This window comes from Schistocerca cancellata, chromosome 1 (genome assembly GCF_023864275.1).
Source record: "Schistocerca cancellata isolate TAMUIC-IGC-003103 chromosome 1, iqSchCanc2.1, whole genome shotgun sequence".
NCBI lineage: Eukaryota > Metazoa > Arthropoda > Insecta > Orthoptera > Acrididae > Schistocerca > Schistocerca cancellata.
The window spans coordinates 378,884,123-378,906,341 of NC_064626.1; the positions used below are offsets into that span (position 1 = coordinate 378,884,123).

Here is a 22,219-nt window from a genome sequence, read left to right on the forward strand (position 1 = left end):
CGTTTGGACCCCACGACTTCGATAGGCAATCATTCTTGGATATTACCAGGGGTCGGATGACAGGGGTTATCATTTGGTTATAAATCACAATATTGAGTTTAAAGATTACAAGACAGGGATGTGTACAAGTGCTATCGAGGGCATTGGGGGACTGTAAAATCTATCGTCGGGCGTGGAAAGAGAAGGATTTTAGTGTATGCTCTTGATAAACTGTATTTAGGAGCAAAAGTTGCGTTGAACATTGTTAAAAATACAGATCTGACTTGTGACCATCTGAAGAACTTTTTTGATTGAGAGTGCTCAAGAGATATTCAAACGGTTTCCTTTCAGTGATAATGTTTTAAAATACACTCCTGGAAATTGAAATAAGAACACCGTGAATTCATTGTCCCAGGAAGGGGAAACTTTATTGACACATTCCTGGGGTCAGATACATCACATGATCACACTGACAGAACCACAGGCACATAGACACAGGCAACAGAGCATGCACAATGTCGGCACTAGTACAGTGTATATCCACCTTTCGCAGCAATGCAGGCTGCTATTCTCCCATGGAGACGATCGTAGAGATGCTGGATGTAGTCCTGTGGAACGGCTTGCCATGCCATTTCCACCTGGCGCCTCAGTTGGACCAGCGTTCGTGCTGGACGTGCAGACCGCGTGAGACGACGCTTCATCCAGTCCCAAACATGCTCAATGGGGGACAGATCCGGAGATCTTTCCGGCCAGGGTAGTTGACTTACACCTTCTAGAGCACGTTGGGTGGCACGGGATACATGCGGACGTGCATTGTCCTGTTGGAACAGCAAGCTCCTTGCCGGTCTAGGAATGGTAGAACGATGGGTTCGATGACGGTTTGGATGTACCGTGCACTATTCAGTGTCCCCTCGACGATCACCAGTGGTGTACGGCCAGTGTAGGAGATCGCTCCCCACACCATGATGCCGGGTGTTGGCCCTGTGTGCCTCGGTCGTATGCAGTCCTGATAGTGGCGCTCACCTGCACGGCGCCAAACACGCATACGACCATCATTGGCACCAAGGCAGAAGTGACTCTCATCGCTGAAGACGACACGTCTCCATTCGTCCCTCCATTCACGCCTGTCGCGACACAACTGGAGGCGGGCTGCACGATGTTGGGGCGTGAGCGGAAGACGGCCTAACGGTGTGCGGGACCGTAGCCCAGCTTCATGGAGACGGTTACGAATGGTTCTCGCCGATACCCCAGGAGCAACAGTGTCCCTAATTTGCTGGGAAGTGGCGGTGCGGTCCCCTACGGCACTGCGTAGGATCCTACGGTCTTGGCGTGCATCCGTGCGTCGCTGCGGTCCGGTTCCAGGTCGACGGGCACGTGCACCTTCCGCCGACCACTGGCGACAACATCGATGTACTGTGGAGACCTCACGCCCCACGTGTTGAGCAATTCGGCGGTACGTCCACCCGGCCTCCCGCATGCCCACTATACGCCCTCGCTCAAAGTCCGTCAACTGCACATACGGTTCACGTCCACGCTGTCGCGGCATGCTACCAGTGTTAAAGACTGCGATGGAGCTCCGTATGCCACGGCAAACTGGCTGACACTGACGGCGGCGGTGCACAAATGCTGCGCAGCTAGCGCCATTCGACGGCCAACACCGCGGTTCCTGGTGTGTCCGCTGTGCCGTGCGTGTGATCATTGCTTGTACAGCCCTCTCGCAGTGTCCGGAGCAAGTATGGTGGGTCTGACACACCGGTGTCAATGTGTTCTTTTTTCCATTTCCAGGAGTGTATTTGGAGGCACTGCGTTAGAGACAACAGAATTCCAATTGTTGCAAGCCTTGCATCACAGTTTCCAAGTTTTAGTAAAGATGACATTAAAGAAACTGACACTGAATAGAGGCTACTGAGAAATACAGAGGTAGGATCCGGCAGAATTACGGAATGCTGTCCGTAAGCTCAATCGGGGACATGGAAGACACGTGTTCCCAAAGTTGTCAGCCATGATGATGTCGATGTTGTGCTTACCTCATTCGTCAGCTAGCGTTGAAGGAATATTTCTGCCAGTCAACAGAATGAAGACCAAAGTAAGAAACAGACTGAACACTGGAACGATAACAGGACTTTCATATTCCAAAAGGAATACGAGTATTGTGCCCGATTACAAGTACCCTACTGAGACGGAATTTCTTATGTTTTATGACTAATGACATTTACAAGGATGGTGGGAAAACGCTGCAGGTCGCGCAAAGGAATGGTCCAATCCGACATGTCGAAACCCATCCTGAAATTTTTGTGCAGGAAGGATACAATAAAAGAAATGCATTGTAAAAATATTAGCCAATAAGACGCATTACAGGTATTTCTAAAAATCTGTTTAAGTTACAGGAATCGCCTGTAATAGTGTTTAGCACATCATCTCTTGCTCTCAAACGCGCGAATCGGCCGTGACAACACAGCATGGCGCCGCGTAGCTCAGATATTCAGAACGATACACGCGAATTTTTAGCACCTGTGTCTGATGGCTCGTAGCATTGATGCTTTGAATAATAGACAGTTCATGTCGACAGCTGAACTGTTGCCGCTGTAATTCTTACCAAGGTGACACGCAGAGGAAAATGAAAATAGTGACTGATGGTTCAATCAGTCAAGACTTCGTTGGAATGAAATATTTCTTACATATACATTATTTCACGACAATTCCTGTAGTAAAGTTATTATCCTAATTCTTGTATATTTTGTAGCCATACACCGATTTTTCTTTCTGTCTGGACCACAGTGATCCTACCACACCCAGTATGAGATTTTTCTAACAAATTATTTTCCCCTATTCTAGATTGAATGGCGTTGTCTTCCCGTAATGAAATAAAAGTATCCGACCCTAAACGCGATGAATTTGTGCTGTCAATGCTTAATGAAGCAGAGTGCGTTCAGATTGACTGATGACTCAGCTCTCGATTTAGCATTAGTCGAGGAAGAGGAGAGTGAAAATTAGGTGGAAAATGAAACGACGTTAGAAGCAACTAGGTCAAAATACAGGAAAACAAAAGTTTGCTGTTTTAGTTATAGCACACCAATAGCCAGTGACTGTTGAAAAAAAAAAAGGTTCTAGGAAGTTTGTGTAAAAAACTGTTTCGTTTTGTTTACTTCCTGATTGAAGAAGTTTACCATTTATATTATTTCATTGCTAAGGATCCTACTCTTATAATAAAACTAAACTCCTCCCGAACAGGCCATGATGGCCCAACGGTACCGACCGGCCGCCGTGTCATCCTCACTCATAGGCGTCACTGGATGTGGATTGGGGGGGCATGTGGTCAGCACACCGCCCTCCTGGCCGTACGTCAATTTCCGAGACCGGAGCCGCTACTTAATCAAGTAGCTTCTCAGTTTGCTTCACAAGGACTGAGTGCACTCCGCTTGCCAACAGCGCTCGGCAGACCAGATGGTCACCCATCCAAGTGCTAGCCCAGCCCGACAGCGCTTAACTTCGATAATCTGACCGGAACCGGTGTTACCACTGCGGCAAGGCCGTTGGCCTACTCTTATAATCCATTAGTAATTTATCACTCTGCAGTTTTGTAATAGTAAAAAACATAACAATTCTTTGTACACGGAATTTTTGTTATTTTAAATTATTTATTCAAGAAGAAATTACTTATAGTACATTGTAAGTCACGTTTTTAAGTATGTTCACCATAATATATTAATAAATATTAAGATTAAATTCATTAAAAGACAATTCCGATCTGGCAACACTGCCGCGATAGTCGTATTGTTGCAGACCGTGAAACATGGCAGCTCCATTGTCGATGCGCCATGGAGGAAATGAGGGCAGTGATTGGCTTTTTGTTTGCAGAAGGTGTTAAACACAATTATTCGTCGAATGCAAGCGCAAATAGGTGACAGCTGTTTATCATGAAGCAATATCTATGAATGGATAGAGCGCTTCAAACTGGGAAGAACTTCTCTATGTGACCTGGAAAGACCTGGCAGGCCATCGACGTCAACAACTGAGGACAATTTGGAAGTCATTGAAGGTATGATGTTAGAAAACAGTCGAAACACAGCGGACGAAATCGCCAACACCTTAGATGTCAGTCAGGTTTCAGCGTACTCCACCTTACACGACAGGCTAAATTTTCGGAAAGTGAGTGCAAGGTGGGTACCGAAAGAATTGTCAGCGCAGCATAAGGCGCATGAATGGACATCTCTCGTAAAAATTTGGTCCGTTATCATCGTGAGGGAAATGGATTTTTACAGCAAATCGTTACTGCAGAGGAAACGTGGGTGCATCATTACGAACCATAAAGTAAGGCTGTGAGCATGATTTGGACACACCCGTCATTATCAGAAGTTAAGAAATTTAAACGTCAACCATCAGCTGGTAATATTATGCTAACAATATTCTGGGACATGCAAGGTGTGGTAGCCGTTCTTTTGATCCCACGACGCGAACAGTGAGAACTATTGTGATGAGCTGCGAAATGAACTGAAACCTGCAATCCGATCCAAATGTCGCGGAAATTTGTGAAAACGTGTCATCCTGCGGTAAGATAACGTTCGCCCACATTCTGCCAAAAGGACGGCCGAAACAATAAAGGAGCTAGGATTCGAATTGCTGGAACATCCGCCGTACAGTCCAGAATTGGTTCCAAGCGGTTTGGACCATTAAAGGAAGCGATCAGGGGAAGAAGATCTGCTTGCAATCGATGTAGAAGTCATTGATGCGGTGTAAAACTGGTTACAGGTGCAACCAAAAAACTTTTTTTCCTACGGAATCAAAAATCTTGTGAAATTCTGGATAAAATGAGTTGATGTGAAGGGAGGTTATGTGGAAAAATAATGTATGTTTCAGTTTTCTATCATAAGAATAAATATTTCTTTTGTCGAAAGTCTCTTTACTTTTTGACTTCCCCTCATATTTGAATTTAAACCGTTATAAAAAGGCTATCGTGGAAGTCATAACGTGAAAGATTAATTCGAGAAAGTGCTATAGCAGTGGGTAACTTCAGCCTGAAAGTGGAAGAACTCTGTTACTATGAGTATGATTGGGTCTAAGCCAGCAGTTTTCAAACTTTTGGGTCGGCCCCCTTGATGTGAACATAAACACCTGAGGCTCCTTTCGCACATGACATTCGATTCAAAATGTGGGATAAATAAGCATAGATTTCAGAAAAACTGAATGAGAGTAGGTATTTATTTATTAACTGTTGACACAACACCATTTTAAAGGACTTTACTTCTCATGCTTGCAACGAAATCAGTCATCATTTCTTCAAATGTCGACACAAGATTGGAAATTGCGACTCGCATCTCTTTTCTCCCACATTATTTTGCGATCTGTTCAAATGTGTGTGAATTCCTAAGGGACCAAACTGTTGAAGTCATCTGTCCCTAGACATTACGTAAACTGGTGAGAACAACACACACATCCATGCCCGAGGGAGGACTCGAACCTCCAGTGGGAGGGGCCGCGCAGTCCGTGACATGGCGCCTCAAAACGCGCGGCCACTCCGCGCGGGTTTGTGGTCTGTATTTCGTGTTGATGACTATCAAAACTGAAAAGCCTGCATCACCTAAGTAGGATGTTGCAAAAGGTGCCAAAATTCGTGGGGCCTTGTTACCTGCTTGCGGATACTCCTGCCTTACCAAGCCTCAAAACTCAAGTGGTAATGAGAAAACGAACTTCGATTTCATTGTGGAATCCGGATAAACATCAATAAATTGCTCTTGTTCTTAAGTGGTAAGTATTGTTGGGAGTTGTGTACTGAATGTATATTTGATCCACTTGTGTTGATAAACTTCTTCTGGGAAAAATTTTGTGCATGGCTGCACGTTCAGAGACCGTGAATAGTTACAACTGAAAGAAAAACAGCCCTAGGTCACTATAGTTAAACGAATTAACCGGGTTTCAACACTGCTAGGAGTGTCTTCCTCAGAATTTAAATCAAAGAATGGTCTATATTCTATAACATGGTCACAGAATTATGACTAAAAACGTATGGTAAAGTATAATTCCGTACTTATACTCTACCATACTTTTTAGTCATAATTCTGAGACCATGTTATAGAATATAGACCATTCTTTGATTTAAATTCTGAGGAAGACACTCCTAGCAGTGTTGAAACCCGGTTAATTTGTTTAAATATAGTGAGCGAGGGTTGTTTTTCTTTCAATTGATCTTTTGATAAGTACTTCAGAAAATAATTAGTGAGTTACGTTAGATGGACACAATTAAAGACTTCAACTCCTCACCTGACAAAGTCACTGCCTTCTAACACCGCGTGAAAAACAGCAAAAACATAATGCATATCATTAACGCCCAACGTTTTCGTTCACGGTAGTAGTTTTTTTTCTGAAGGCTGAAATTTTGCCTGAGAATTGTTGAATGTTGGTCTCTTTCCACTGGAAAGTACGAGGAAGTTTCATTATTAACCTGTACCCTTTTCGAGACATTCCCACGTGAAATCCAGCAAGAGTTACTGTAACAAATTAGGGAAATGTTCTTAGCCTGCATATCAACGCACATCCGTTTAAAACATCTCGCCTTACGTGGTAGAGATACATGAAGTTTACTACTTCCATCACTCACTAAAGAACCTCATGAAGGACAAGGTTAATGATTTTTGATGCCAGTGCTTCTCAGTAAATAAACCAATGTATTCAAATAGCAAGAGGAGCCTCTTTACGGATAGGAGCTTGCGAGTCGGCGTAGCGAACCATACTACGACATCCATCAGTACACATGCTTGCACAATTTTTCCAATTAATGTTGTATTCTCCTATAAAAGAGTGCAGTATTTCATAGAGGTCTGTTGCTTTTGTAACAACTGCTGCTTTTCTGTGGAAAAGAAGATATTGAAATTTGTTGTCAAGTATAAACCACACGTAAGAAATTAGATGCGCATCATTGTGGTTGTCTGTAGATTCATCTAGCCTTCGTATTTTTCAGTCAACCGATCATCAACCCTCTGTCCACAAGGAGGAATGGAAGGATGGTAACAACAAAGTGTGGTGGAATCCCACCCAGATACTACGTACCATGGAGCAGGGGACCCTCCAATACTGTGAGCGAGACGGTCTAGAATCATGCACTAGCTGGGGATAGGACCTGAACAGCGTCGCGCATGCGCACTAGGGCAAATAGGACGGATGGCTGGTTTTCCACCCACCTTGTTGGGAGAGGGTTAATGTTGTGTGCCATACCGAGTACTTGCTTTGTTGTCTGACACAGCCACACGCATTTGCTACGGCAGCTGACTCACCGTTATAATACATACCATGTCCAGTGCAGCTGGTAAAATACCGTCATCCGCTATGGTGTGAATTTCTTGTAGGCAACTTTGTAAGATAAAAGAAGAGCCGATGATAAAATCGTAACTTGTTTTGTGATAGCTTTTTTTCCGTAATTTCGTTCAAGTTGTGGGAAAAGTAATATCGTGGTTCGTTTACTTAACTATCGTGATTTAAATCCAAATGTAGTTTCACTTCAATAGGAAGCGTGCTTTCAGCAACTAGACTTTCAAACAAATGAAACTGTTTGGTCTTTCTCCATTCCAAACAGTAGCACACGTAAAACCGGAAATCAAGTAACTTCTTACATTTTCATGTAGTCATATCTTTTGAACTGCGTGATACATTTGGAATATCACGTTAAGTGCCTACATATAAAAATTCGGCCATGCTGACAAACACAAATCACGAAAGACAAACAAACGATTTACATTCGCAAAAATAACCTCCAAACTGTTACATAATACAAACAAATGAGCCTCGTAGTACGATTCAACTACCATCTGTCACGGTGCCATAGTTTAACACTTACCTACCGTGACGCTCGATATCACTACTAGCGCACATGTTATTCGTTTCCTCAGAAGGAAAATAAAGGAAGTTATTACTTTTATGGAACCACCCTGCTGTAAGCCACGACTGTAAAGTCCGTGGAGCCGCAACGCACAGTTTGAAGTGTACGTCATGACGTGCGAGTACCCGGAGTTTATTGACTTCCAGTTGCAATAAATTTTACACATAATTTCAAACCTTAGCGAAATTTTAGATAGTCTGTTACGAGCAGGAATCCAGTCAAACAAGTAAAATCACCTGTGCTGTTATCTTTCTGAAGCAACATTTTTCCACCTAATTTGAGGAAATGTACGAAGTAAAGAGACACGTTTTCGTATTAGGCAACATGGTCAAATTTATTTGGCAACGTAACTTATTCTCGCTGTTAATCATCCCCCACCCACGTCTGATGGCCGAAAACTGATATAAAATGAAGTAGGGAGGCAGTTACACCCTCTTCCTCAAAGAACCACAAACTCGTGCAAACACATCCTGTTACTCTCAGATTTGGTTAGGTGCGCGGCACACACCATGTTTTCAATGGGCTTGGAGTACACTATCAGTAACATAAACAAAAATCCGAAGTATTAAGATCAAGTGAATGGGGAGGCGATGCTACTGAATCTCCTCGAACAATCCGTCGAAGAGCACACGTTTGCATTAGACATAAAAAATGAAATGATGTCATCCCGTGCCTTTTCAAACAACGTCTGTTGTCTTTCTACAGGGCTAACGTTCTCCAGTATCGTTGATGATGAACGGCTTCTGTCAGTTTGTCCTGTGAAATATGGCCATCATGAGTCTGCTACCTGTCCACACGGCGATAATGAGCGAACCTGATGCTTTGCTTTCGTAATTGAGGAATTACAACTGGCCACCTGTGGTTGTTATGGTGATTTATTACCGCCATGTTTATCAACTCCCCCTCATCTACAGTAATAATAAATGTACAAAACTGCAGTGTCTCTTCGTTTGTCTTTGAACACGCCGATCTCCAAAACTACTAGACGATTTTTCATGAGGTTTTCGCAGGTAATTTGAGCACAGTTTGGTGTGCCATATAGGCTTTATGTCATCAAAATCGGTTCAAGAAAAAATTATATCTTGATTTAACGTTTTAATAAAACTTTCATGTCTGTCTGAACATGCTAATCTCCACTACTACTAGACGGATTTTTATGGGGTTTTCACTGGTACTGCAGCATAGTTGGGATGTCGTGTAGACTATATTTCGTCAAAATCGGACCACGGGAAAAATGTATTATACATATTTTAAAATATGTGTGTGTTCTACATCTCCTCCAAAACCACTGGATCTATTTCAACCAAAGTGGTAACACATATCACTTATTGTCTGGAAAGAATCGCTGCGGGAGTAAGAACTACCTACCTATCAGATAAGTGTGTGTGTGGGGGGGGGGGGAAGTGTAATTTATTACTTCTTTACTACGAACTGTATTCGCGACACTTTTTTCAGACAGTTCTCATATACAGCACTGATTATACATGCAAAATTATACTATTGTACGACACGTAGTTCAGGATATATGACGTCTTAAACACTGAGATGAGCGAAAAGCTGCCGCATCGTGTTTGACGCCAGATTTTATTACTTCTTTGACATTAAATCTACTCGCACCCACATTTGTCACACAGTATTCCCATATTGATGAGGGGGGGGGGAGGTGAGAAAGGAGGACAGAGAAAGGGAGGAGGTGAAGATGGACGAGAATTCGAGATGGAGGTGGACAGAAAGAAGGGGGAGAAGGAGACAACAGAGCCAGAGGGGGGGGGGGGGGGAGAGCGGTGTAGAGAGAGGGACAGAGAGAGACGGAAGGAGCAGACCGTGCAATGGAAATGAATTACTTACCCAGGAAACGCCGGGGACTCAGCTAGTTCGTAAATAAAACGCAAGCTGTGAACTGCGTACCTGCAGCTCTCGGTCTTAAAATCCATTGAAAGAACTGTAGGAAATAAGATCGCGCCACGAATGCTCCCATGTCTGCAGGTTTCTGCACAAACCTGCTTAGCTTTTTTGAGATGGAAAGCTGCGTCAAAGACGTCATTCGGCGTAACGCCGTTGGGTAACCATAGCAAAAAACCACGTCTGAAATTTCCCACTTGGAATAACAGAACTAGATATCGGTGCTTACGTTTTTCACGCTCCACGGAACCACAAATCTTACTTTCCAGTCAGCAAAACGATATATACGGAATGACTGATATAGAAGGCAGCTGTAAATGCTAAGTGCTACAACAGCGTGACTCTCGGTACGAAGACAAAACACAAGCTATAGGAAACGAGCAGTGAACATCAAAAGCGAGACAGCTTGCACCACTGAATGGGAGTTACTGGTCGTTCTTGACACAAACACATTCTACAACTTTATTCTTCATGTCTACACACGTGCTGTCCTCCGCCGCTAGAGATCTCTGAGTTGTAGCGTTTAACACGGCGGTGTGTAACTTAAATATCGGCGCATGAGAAACAGCGTGCTGTAATCCAGTTTCAAATTCGAAGAATTCGTCCACTCTCTCCTTCAGTATGAAAATACCAGACCACCATTAGCGCTGCGACATCTGCAAAAATCGTGGGTGGCTTGCGGAGTATGATGTAAATGCAGACATGATGTCAACAGGGCCATACATTCTCCAGCGACGTTATCAACAAACTGGTCTCGTGTTGAGAGAAGCGTGTTCGTTGCCAGGGTGACTATGTTGAGAAAGTGTAAAGTCCAGGTTCAAATATCTTGCTTGGGCAGCCAGAGATAGCGATTAAGTGTGTATAAGGTGTACTTGCTTTTGCGAATGCGTGGGTATGTTTTTTTTCTGATGATGGATTGGCGTACAGCTTAATGTGTAATAGTCTCTTCGTTGTGCCTTTCTGCAACTCAACATATCTCTTTACGGTGAATATCAATCTGTCCTTTCCATAATTGTTGAGAAATAAATAGTAAAGACGTACAATATTAATAACGGTTGTTGTATTAATAAAGCTTCAAGAATTTTCACATAAAAAGAATGGCATGCATTACTTTTCAACACGCCCTCGTAAAATGACCCATATCTCAGGAACTAATTGTTTTCAGACTTACGTTTATAGTACTTTTTTTATAGTTTTGAGCCGTACTATTTCTTAAGAATATGAGATACTGAAACACCCAGAATTTTATTTGTTCAAGTCGTCATGATCAGAGCATACGAAAATACAAGATGCCTTAACAAAGTTTGATGAATTCATCAATGTATGAAGGTGACATGTGCAAAAAATGCGTGCACGCAACTGCGAATGATAAAGACATAGCACACAGCTCAAGGCAGTACCAAGTTGAACAAATTTGCGTTTATGGCAAGTCTAACATACAGGTAATTGTACGTAGTAGTGCGAAAACGCACGAAAAGAAGAACGGATAAGCATAGGCTAACTTTAGTTACACCTTTTTAAAAACATAGTCAAAGAGTAATTAACAGGTCCAATACTGTTGTAATTGATGAAATTTGACTATTTTTCATAAATAAGGAATAACGAACGTCGAAACTCACAAACAGCTCGTCCGTACTTTCACTCGGTAGCGTTTTGGCGGAATCGTCATGGCATAGTGCGGCCTCTTCAGTATTCGTTCAGCGGCGCATCATACGGTTCTTGGCGCGTAGGGAGTTTGTGACTCACTAACGGCGGCATGGAAGGCAATGCCCCTTGGCAGTCGCGTGATGGTGCCACACAATGAAGCTATCGATAATAAAAGATCAGTCACGATTCCTGAGTCATGGGTAGCTGGCATTTTCGTTGAACTTACAGCTCACCACAAGAAATAGTTTGCCATAATGAATGCAAGAAGGAAGGAAGCTTGAGTTCAATGTACCGTTGACACTGAGCTCGTTAAAGACAAACTGTTCAGTTGCATATGGATAGTGAAGAAAAGCGACGATGACATATTTAAGAAAGCAATGTGACATATGCCTAAATGTAATTTAGGGGACCCATAGGAAATAGGAAGATGAGAAGTCGAGCATGAATTCAGCGTCTTATCCACTCCATCGCCTCGATCGCTCAAATAACTTAGCAAATAGGAAATCGTTGACTGGTGTTACAGCGAAAGATTTTGTATTACCAACTACCATGTCTTGCACAGGGAAACGAAAATAGCCTTATAGTATGTCTAAATGTCTCTCAGGATCTAACAAACAATGAACAGTTATCTGCTCTCTGCAAAAGATGCCGGAAGTGGTCACCGGCAGCATCGATGTAATATCTTTTCTCTTTACATTACGTTATATCGAAATGATCAGTCTTATCTTTATCTATATAATTAGTTTATGACAAATTTTTGTTTCGTGTTTCAGTGCGATATGTTTTTCGTTACGGACAATCATTAGCGCTTTACCATGACACATGAGATAGTGATGTGTTTCGATGTTTTATTCTGCGAGCCCTACAGAGGGCTCTAGAAATTTACACCTACCTGAAGAAAAAGAAAATCAGCAAGCAATTCACACTAAGAAACACCAATTTCTTAGACATATGGCTCCCCGTTGTCGACAGCTTCACCTAAAAATACTCCCCAGGTTCGTAGCTTAAAACTATTTTACATTTTTATTAAACTTCAAATATTTCTTTTAGTGTTTTATTGGAAAGGCATGAATTTGAAATTTTGAACATGTCGAAATAGAACATATGTTAAAGCTAAAGTATGCTAATAACTAATGTATCGAACTGTGTAGTTTTTTTTTGTGTAATCATGACGTGACCCCATTCCTCAGTTGTCACTGGGAACGTAACTTTTTATATCCACTCGACTTTAACCGTTTTTATCATTTGAATTTGCTTCTCTACAGGATAACGTAAGTTGTATATTCTTTCTCTACTTATACTGTACATAATTACTTTGTTTCTGATCTCCCTCTATAGGCGGCTTTGGTGATCTTTCGGCAAAGCGCTTGAGTGGAAACGAACGGGTTGCGGGATCGAATATCACTCGGATCTTGGATTTTCCAGACTGCGTTTTAACCCAGCTTTCACCTCTCAACGATGCGAGGAGTAGCCAAAAACGACACGTGGTTCGGAATCCGCATTAAAATGTAGGTCCCCATTCACAGGCTGGATAATGGGTAGGTTGGGGACACGCAAATCGCCGAGGTGCCATCCAGTTGAAAGACTTGCACCAGGCTAGTGAGCCACACGATATTATTATCTCCCACTATTTAAAGTATTTATATATCCACCGTATTATTCATTAAAATTGGCAGTTTCAGATACACTGGCAAATGGACGAATATAATGGCTGAAATTGGGCGCGTAGAGCTTGTCAAGTTCCTTTTAGCAACTGGAGCGTTTTCTCGTGAGATTACTGGAACTGCTCTTGTGGAGACTGCAACTCAGAATATGTGCACTTGTGCCTTATTGACATCATTAGAATTTTGAGAAAGGTCCAGTTATTGGTGTGAGGAACATGGGGGCATTGTACTGACCGATAGCACAAATCGTTGGCTGTAGTGCAATGGCTGCAGAATGAGATGCACTTAGGACAACTGTGTGGTAAGAAGAGTGGGCACAGCCACTTCCAGGAGGGCTACAACACCACAAGAGTGTAGGACTGTTCGACTCTCTCTATTAGACGGATGACAACAGCTAAAATTCGCCAAGGGCTAGTCACCACGAATGGTCCGGAACAGATTACTCGAAGCTGGGTTGAGATTTCTAGTTGCCATACGTCTTGTACCTTGACGCTAGACCACAAACAGAGAGACTTTTATAGTGTAGAGCCAGAGTCAACAACGGACATGGCGTGGCATTATGTTCCGCTCACCGATGAAACTCACTTCCTTGTGTGATAATTGGATCGATGCCAACGTATCCTTAGACGACTTGGTGAAAGGCCACGGCACGCAGCAATTCTTGAGATCCATACCACTGAAACTCCAGCTATTGTCGTGTGGAGAGCTACTGGAGACTACAAAAGGTAATTATTGAAGGGACGCTGAATGCTCATCAGTATGCAGCAAGAATGGTAAACCTTGTTGTCATAGCCTTTGCGATTAGGGTACCAAATTGTATATTCCGTATATTCCAGCTGGATGGTGCACTCCCTCACCCCCCCCCCCCCCCCTCCTGTGCAACTTACGCCTCGAGAAATTTAAGAATCCTTGTCTGACCTGCTCGGTCCGTAGAGTTTGTCTGGGAAGCTGTATGCGAGATGATTCAGCTGCACTTATAGATCTCGTTTTCTGCAACCCACAGTATTATATCTGCCCTTCAGAAACCACCCTCAAGATCTTCATATCCTCTCGCTCGCTACGTGGGAACTATTGGTCCTACAGAAAAAATGAGCGGGACCTTTTTTAAATTTTGAACTGGGATACGTTCTCGCTGGAGGCCGTAGTTTTCCAGATATTCAAGGAAAACGTACGAAAGTGACCTCCAAATGCACACCCTCTCCTACATTCAGTCCCCACCGGTCAGGATTTCTAGTATGTTGTTCATGGCACTCCTTCCTACTACTGTACAAAAATTTTGCGACTACCCGAATTATTTACCACATTCGACCATTTTTGTTCTTCATTGACTGGTCTCATTAAGCAATCGTCTTAGGGAGCACTTAAAAATTGTAAAACTGATATCTTTGAAAATTTCTCCTAACTGTTTTGTGAATTTTAACAGAATAAAATAAATAATTACATCGCTGTATTTGCAAGATCTTCTGACTACGGATTTAGTGTGCTTGTAAGATTTAAGCTTGAATTATCAACATAATTAGTTTTACAAAAGTCATTTTTCTTTTATTACCCTCATGGGCAGGCCGGCCTTTGTGACCGAGCGGTTCTAGGCGCTTCAGTCCGGCACCGCGCTGCTGCTACGGTCGCAGGTTCGAATCCTGCCTCGGGCATGGATGTGTGTGATGTACTTAGGTTAGTTAGGTTTGAGTAAGGCTAAGTCTAGGGGACTGATGACCTCAGATATTAAGTCGCATAGTGCTTAGAGCCATTTGAACCGTTTGAACCTCATGGGCACGTTCAAATTAAGAATGAAATGACAGACTATGCTTCTGGCGTAATCGCCCAGTCAACAGAGACTAAAAAACGTCGAATATGCGGAACAGTTCGTGCTGTCGGAAATTTTTGTACAGTGGTAGAAGGGAGCGTCACAAACAACACACTAGAAATACGGGTGGAAGTGCATTTGAAGGTCACTTTTGTACGTTTTTGTTGAATAACTCGAAACCCGTGCCATCCAGCGAAAAAGAATCCCAGTACAAAACTTAAGTACTTTAAATTCCCTACAAAACGAACACGGCGTGTATTCTTGCCTGTGGCCCATGGAGGCCACACACCATATTATTGTCGTTGTTGGACATCGGTTCCCAATTTAATGTGAGCATAATCATTTAGTACTGGGTACGTGATGAACATTATCACAATTTTTAACAAATATCGGACTGATGCTTCATGAAACACTTTCAAACTTTATAAGAGTAATAAGGGCAAAAATAACCGGAATAAGTGGAATGTTTGTCAGTCACCAGATTTAGACATATCGGTCAAAGAGTCATTTCAAGCTAGCTTAAACTCACATACTCAGAACTGTCACTTGGCGTTTAAGATCCAAAGTTGCGGCCTTGTCGGGCGCAGTACTGGCTGCGGACAGCCGCCAGAGAGCATCGGTCTCCGCGGCGAGCATGTACACTCCTGGAAATGGAAAAAAGAACACATTGACACCGGTGTGTCAGACCCACCATACTTGCTCCGGACACTGCGAGAGGGCTGTACAAGCAATGATCACACGTACGGCACAGCGGACACACCAGGAACCGCGGTGTTGGCCGTCGAATGGCGCTAGCTGCGCAGCATTTGTGCACCGCCGCCGTCAGTGTCAGCCAGTTTGCCGTGGCATACGGAGCTCCATCGCAGTCTTTAACACTGGTAGCATGCCGCGACAGCGTGGACGTGAACCGTATGTGCAGTTGACGGACTTTGAGCGAGGGTGTATAGTGGGCATGCGGGAGGCCGGGTGGACGTACCGCCGAATTGCTCAACACGAGGGGCGTGAGGTCTCCACAGTACATCGATGTTGTCGCCAGTGGTCGGCGGAAGGTGCACGTGCCCGTCGACCTGGGACCGGACCGCAGCGACGCACGGATGCACGCCAAGACCGTAGGATCCTATGCAGTGCCGTAGGGGACCGCACCGCCACTTCCCAGCAAATTAGGGACACTGTTGCTCCTGGGGTATCGGCGAGGACCATTCGCAACCGTCTCCATGAAGCTGGGCTACGGTCCCGCACACCGTTAGGCCGTCTTCCGCTCACGCCCCAACATCGTGCAGCCCGCCTCCAGTGGTGTCGCGACAGGCGTGAATGGAGGGACGAATGGAGACGTGTCGTCTTCAGCGATGAGAGTCGCTTCTGCCTTGGTGCCAATGATGGTCGTATGCGTGTTTGGCGCCGTGCAGGTGAGTGCCACAATCAGGACTGCATACGACCGAGGCACACAGGGCCAACACCCGGCATCATGGTGTGGGGAGCAATCTCCTACACTGGCCGTACACCACTGGTGATCGTCGAGGGGACACTGAATAGTGCACGGTACATCCAAACCGTCATCGAACCCATCGTTCTACCATTCCTAGACCGGCAAGGGAACTTGCTGTTCCAACAGGACAATGCACGTCCGCATGTATCCCGTGCCACCCAACGTGCTCTAGAAGGTGTAAGTCAACTACCCTGGCCAGCAAGATCTCCGGATCTGTCCCCCATTGAGCATGTTTGGGACTGGATGAAGCGTCGTCTCACGCGGTCTGCACGTCCAGCACGAACGCTGGTCCAACTGAGGCGCCAGGTGGAAATGGCATGGCAAGCCGTTCCACAGGACTACATCCAGCATCTCTACGATCGTCTCCATGGGAGAATAGCAGCCTGCATTGCTGCGAAAGGTGGATATACACTGTACTAGTGCCGACATTGTGCATGCTCTGTTGCCTGTGTCTATGTGCCTGTGGTTCTGTCAGTGTGATCATGTGATGTATCTGACCCCAGGAATGTGTCAATAAAGTTTCCCCTTCCTGGGACAATGAATTCACGGTGTTCTTATTTCAATTTCCAGGAGTGTATCTTCCACAAGAAATCTAGTAAAAAATTTCAAGTCCACATACGATGTGGATATCTATAATGCTTCTCAGTATGTGAAAAATCCGTTATTAATTTTAATTGTGGTATGAGTTCGTTAAATGTTTTTAAATAGATTAAATTCTCCCGTTCGTAAACAGCTTCAAACTTATCACATTATACCTCAAAAGCTATTGATCTCACAACAAGACTGTTTTTCATTGATTACCAAAATATCTCGCTCGGCGAAGAGACTTTAGAAATTTTTATATTGCATTGCCTGTCTTGTACATAAGATTCTGAAAAAGGCGTTTTTATGCAACTGTGTCAATATTTAACTTGTAACAAGTATGTAGATTAACGTTTTATGTCTTACAAAACTACAAAAGTAATGTATAATTCTGAAATTTACGTATAGTATTACCCTCAGTAGTTCCTATAAGTACGTCAAAAATCTTTTAGTAATTTTTATTTGGAACGATGTTGCATTGGTAATTGAAATTTTCACGTCCAGAAAAATTTTCTTCTTGCCATAACATATCTTGAAAACTATTACACACATGAAATAATATCTTGATGCCTGTATAAAATGAAATACATCTCTAATGCAGTCTAACTTACCGTAAGGAGATGATGGGAGCTGACTCAAAAGTATTCCTTAGTCTAGTATTTCACTGATCTCCCACAACTATAGTTGTATATAACAACACTTGCCCGCGAAAGGCAAAGGTCCCGAATTCGAGTCTCGCTCCGGCACACAGTTGTAATCTGCCAGGAAGTTTCATGCAGTTAAATGTATCGAAACAATCAGCAACCAGCTGCATAAAAGAAATTTTATTTTCTTAACCAGTTTCGGGCAGTTAGCGGCCTTCTTCAGGCTGTTATAACTGTTGCATTATTTGCAAGTGTCAACAATAAGATGCGTGCAGCATGACACTCGTAAATAATGCGATGATCTTAATCTTTTCAAGAAGGGCACTAAGTTCCCGAAACTGGTTAATGGAAATAAAATTTCTTTTATGCAACTGGTTTGATTATTTCTATATAGTCCTTCGTCTTACAACAGCAAAGAAACTGACGGAAATAAGTTCACAAACACAAGATTTAAAGGAAGTAAGAGGTTCTTTAAAGTACGCTATACACTAATCAGACAGTGAGGAAACACCAGCTTAATTCAGAGTCAGTGGAACTGTCGATGTTGCTGCTCGTTGTGACAGTCTTTGCACTGTTTTAACACACCTTCATTATTTCATGCCTCCTGTATCACTCACTTCACACGATTCACAGGCATCTGATGTCACTTTTTCAACTTGTAAAGTTACTATCAAATCGTCACTTACAACAGTTACAGAATATTTCGTTAAGTGTTGAAGCACAGAGACTTCATAGTAGTCGAAGTTCTTATCTGAACTGGATAACATCTGACAGTTAGGAACGAAACCTTTTGAGTTTCCTTGTGTGTTACAAGTTTTCTTTATCTTCTTCAGATCAGAGCTGCCATACTGTCGTTGTTGATATCGTTTGTCTAGCCTTTTTTAAAGCTGTGTCACGCATTCACCCATGTCTCATCATGCCAAACGATACTGTCAAAATTTATCCCGTCAAATACCCTAAGAAAGCTGCATCTACAGACTGCAATATCTTGGCGTATGGTTAACAACTTGCGACCAGAAATAGACTTGTAGCAGATTTCTAACTTTTTTACGGTGGCAAGGATGTGTTACTATTCTGAAACAAGTCCACCGCTAAAAGGGTAGCATGTATCCTTATCAGAGTCAGTTACTTCCTCCTTGACTAATTTGCGGGTATCTCACAACGAATAGCATCTTCATGAAAAGAGTCGAGTTTTGTGACTACCTTCTCGAGGTGCCTCTTCTTCCCAAGTGTCAGCAATTTAGCTGACACGCATAATTCATCTTTTGCGAATTTCTTTTCGTAGATTCGTACCACGGATCATTCGATAATTTGTAGAGCAGTCGGATTCACTCCACGAGAGCTCGTCCTAAGAAAAGGGAGGCGCTCCTGCATCCCTTTCTCTCTGAAAATATTTCCTCAAGGAACACGCGAATTAATGCGACTGACTGCGTATAATCACGCCAAGTCTGACACTTTGACCGCGTACAATCAAGCAATGTCCGACACTTTGACTGTGGATAATCACGCAAAGTCCGACACTTTATGAAGATTTCCTAGCAGTGTGCATCCTCAGTCTACCCGTCTTTCGACAACTTTCATTAAACATCGTAAGGTACACGAAGCTAAAAGTCACCCAAACCTTTCACTACAATGGCTCACAGACGCACTGGCTGGTACAATGGTTTAAGTGGCAACACAGTGAGAGCTGACGTTGCCACTGCCAGCATAGCTCCGACTGGTGTGCTGGTGGAGGAAGCCGTGCAGCCTGCTGTCAAGTAACAATTAGTTTAAATCAGACTTACAGTCCGACAAACGACATACGAAACAAATATTTTAAGCTCCTGGCTGCGAACTAATAAGATAATTTCGCCAACGAAAGAGGAAAGATTATTGGAAAACTTAGATTTGTTGGAAGGATTCTGGGAAGGAGCAATGCATATGCAAAGTAATAAACATATAAGACGCTAGTGCAACCTATTCTAGAGTATTGTCCCAGTGTTTGAAATCCTTATCAAGTAGGCATGACAACAGACATGTGATGTATTCAGAGACGCTTTACTAGGATTGTAATTTGTCAGTATAGCCCACACGAACCGTAACAGAAATGTCGGAGAACTTTAATGGAAATACTTGAAAGAGAGACGACGTAGTTCTTATGAAACCTTACTAGGCATATTTAGAAAAAAATGGTTCAAATGGCTTTGAGCACTGTGCGACTCAACTTCTGAGGTCATCAGTCGCCAAGAACTTAGAACTAATTAAACCTAACTAACTTAAGGACATCACACACATCCATGCCCGAGGCAGGATTCGAACCTGCGACCGTAGCGGTCGCTCGGTTCCAGACTGTAGTGCCTAGAACCGCACGGCCACTCCGGTCGGAGGTATATTTAGAGTACATGTATTTGAAGAAGTTTGCTTGACAATTATGCTGGCACCAATGTACACTCCTGGAAATGGAAAAAAGAACACATTGACACCGGTGTGTCAGACCCACCATACTTGCTCCGGACACTGCGAGAGGGCTGTACAAGCAATGATCACACGCACGGCACAGCGGACACACCAGGAACCGCGGTGTTGACCGTCGAATGGCGCTAGCTGCGCAGCATTTGTGCACCGCCGCCGTCAGTGTCAGCCAGTTTGCCGTGGCATACGGAGCTCCATCGCAGTCTTTAACACTGGTAGCATGCCGCGACAGCGTGGACGTGAACCGTATGTGCAGTTGACGGACTTTGAGCGAGGGCGTATAATGGGCATGCGGGAGGCCGGGTGGACGTACCGCCGAATTGCTCAACACGTGGGGCGTGAGGTCTCCACAGTACATCGATGTTGTCGCCAGTGGTCGGCGGAAGGTGCACGTGCCCGTCGACCTGGGACCGGACCGCAGCGACGCACGGATGCACGCCAAGACCGTAGGATCCTACGCAGTGCCGTAGGGGACCGCACCGCCACTTCCCAGCAAATTAGGGACACTGTTGCTCCTGGGGAGCGATCTCCTACACTGGCCGTACACCACTGGTGATCGTCGAGGGGACACTGAATAGTGCACGGTACATCCAAACCGTCATCGAACCCATCGTTCTACCATTCCTAGACCGGCAAGGGAACTTGCTGTTCCAACAGGACAATGCACGTCCGCATGTATCCCGTGCCACCCAACGTGCTCTAGAAGGTGTAAGTCAACTACCCTGGCCAGCAAGATCTCCGGATCTGTCCCCCATTGAGCATGTTTGGGACTGGATGAAGCGTCGTCTCACGCGGTCTGCACGTCCAGCACGAACGCTGGTCCAACTGAGGCGCCAGGTGGAAATGGCATGGCAAGCCGTTCCACAGGACTACATCCAGCATCTCTACGATCGTCTCCATGGGAGAATAGCAGCCTGCATTGCTGCGAAAGGTGGATATACACTGTACTAGTGCCGACATTGTGCATGCTCTGTTGCCTGTGTCTATGTGCCTGTGGTTCTGTCAGTGTGATCATGTGATGTATCTGACCCCAGGAATGTGTCAATAAAGTTTCCCTTTCCTGGGACAATGAATTCACGGTGTTCTTATTTCAATTTCCAGGAGTGTATATGTCGTCTAGGAATCGTGAGAAAACGATAAGAAAGATTGCGGCACAATAAGGAGGCAAACAGTCATTTTCCCGCACTCCATGCGTGGATGGAATAGAACAAAACATCGCTAAAATTGGCACAAAGTACCATGCACTGTATACAGACTAGCGTTGTATACACGGGTTGTTAGGGTCATAGGTGCCGATATTGTGAGTGCTGGTACCTTCATAAGTACCAAGTTTAGTGTGTTTCCTCTGCCCAAAAGGCTTCCCACAAACACACCACATAATTTGCTACCTTATGTTTCTGCACAGCCGTAAAAGCAGCGCGAAGTGGACTGTGCCTTTCAGGATCGTTTATGCGATTTGCATTCACGCCTCGTCACTTCAGTATTTGAACTGCTACCCAGGGGAAAATAAAAATTAATGGCATGCGTGTTCCATGCGTACTTGGAGGTACTAATCAACGTGAAAACGAACTACTGTAATAGCTATAATTATTAGTCTGCAAATTAAGTAAATATTGATATGGTGTGATTCAGTATGCTGTCCTCTGTCATCAGTAGAAATGTCTGTACTTATACCCTTAAACCTCTGATGAAGATACTGGAAACTAACAAATCATAGATGTATTGATCCCTGGTGTATGATGTAAAGATATTTTTTTAAAACTGTGGCTTACTGACTAATTTGAACAGTTTCGATTTAACACGTACTTTCATTTTTCCAAACGGTGTTGAGAGACACGAAGGACTCCCGATTTTCTTTCAGTACCGGCAGCACTCAGACACGTATGAAGGTCGTTTCGTTTAAAAAAACAAATCTTACAATGTCACTGAGGAATTCCTAAAACTGCTCCTTCTTTCAGCTTTTTGTTGTTGTTGTTGTGGTCTTCAGTCCTGAGACTGGTTTGATGCAGCTCTCCATGCTACTCTATCATGTGCAAGCTTCTTCATCTCCCAGTACCTACTGCAGCCTACATCCTTCTGAATCTGCTTAGTGTATTCATCTCTTCGTCTCCCTCTTCGATTTTTACCCTCCACGCTGCCCTCCAATGCTAAATTTGTGATCCCTTGATGCCTCAGAACATGTCCTACTAA

General features: G+C 43.9%; 1 protein-coding gene and 1 pseudogene across 1 annotated transcript in view; one reads left to right on the plus strand and one right to left on the minus strand.

The window, feature by feature from the left end:
- Positions 1-22,219, plus strand: part of LOC126177474 (serine proteinase stubble-like) — a 382,648-nt gene that overhangs the window by 290,236 nt on the left and 70,193 nt on the right. The window lies entirely within an intron of this gene.
- On the minus strand, positions 3,400-3,517 carry LOC126098176 (5S ribosomal RNA; annotated as a pseudogene).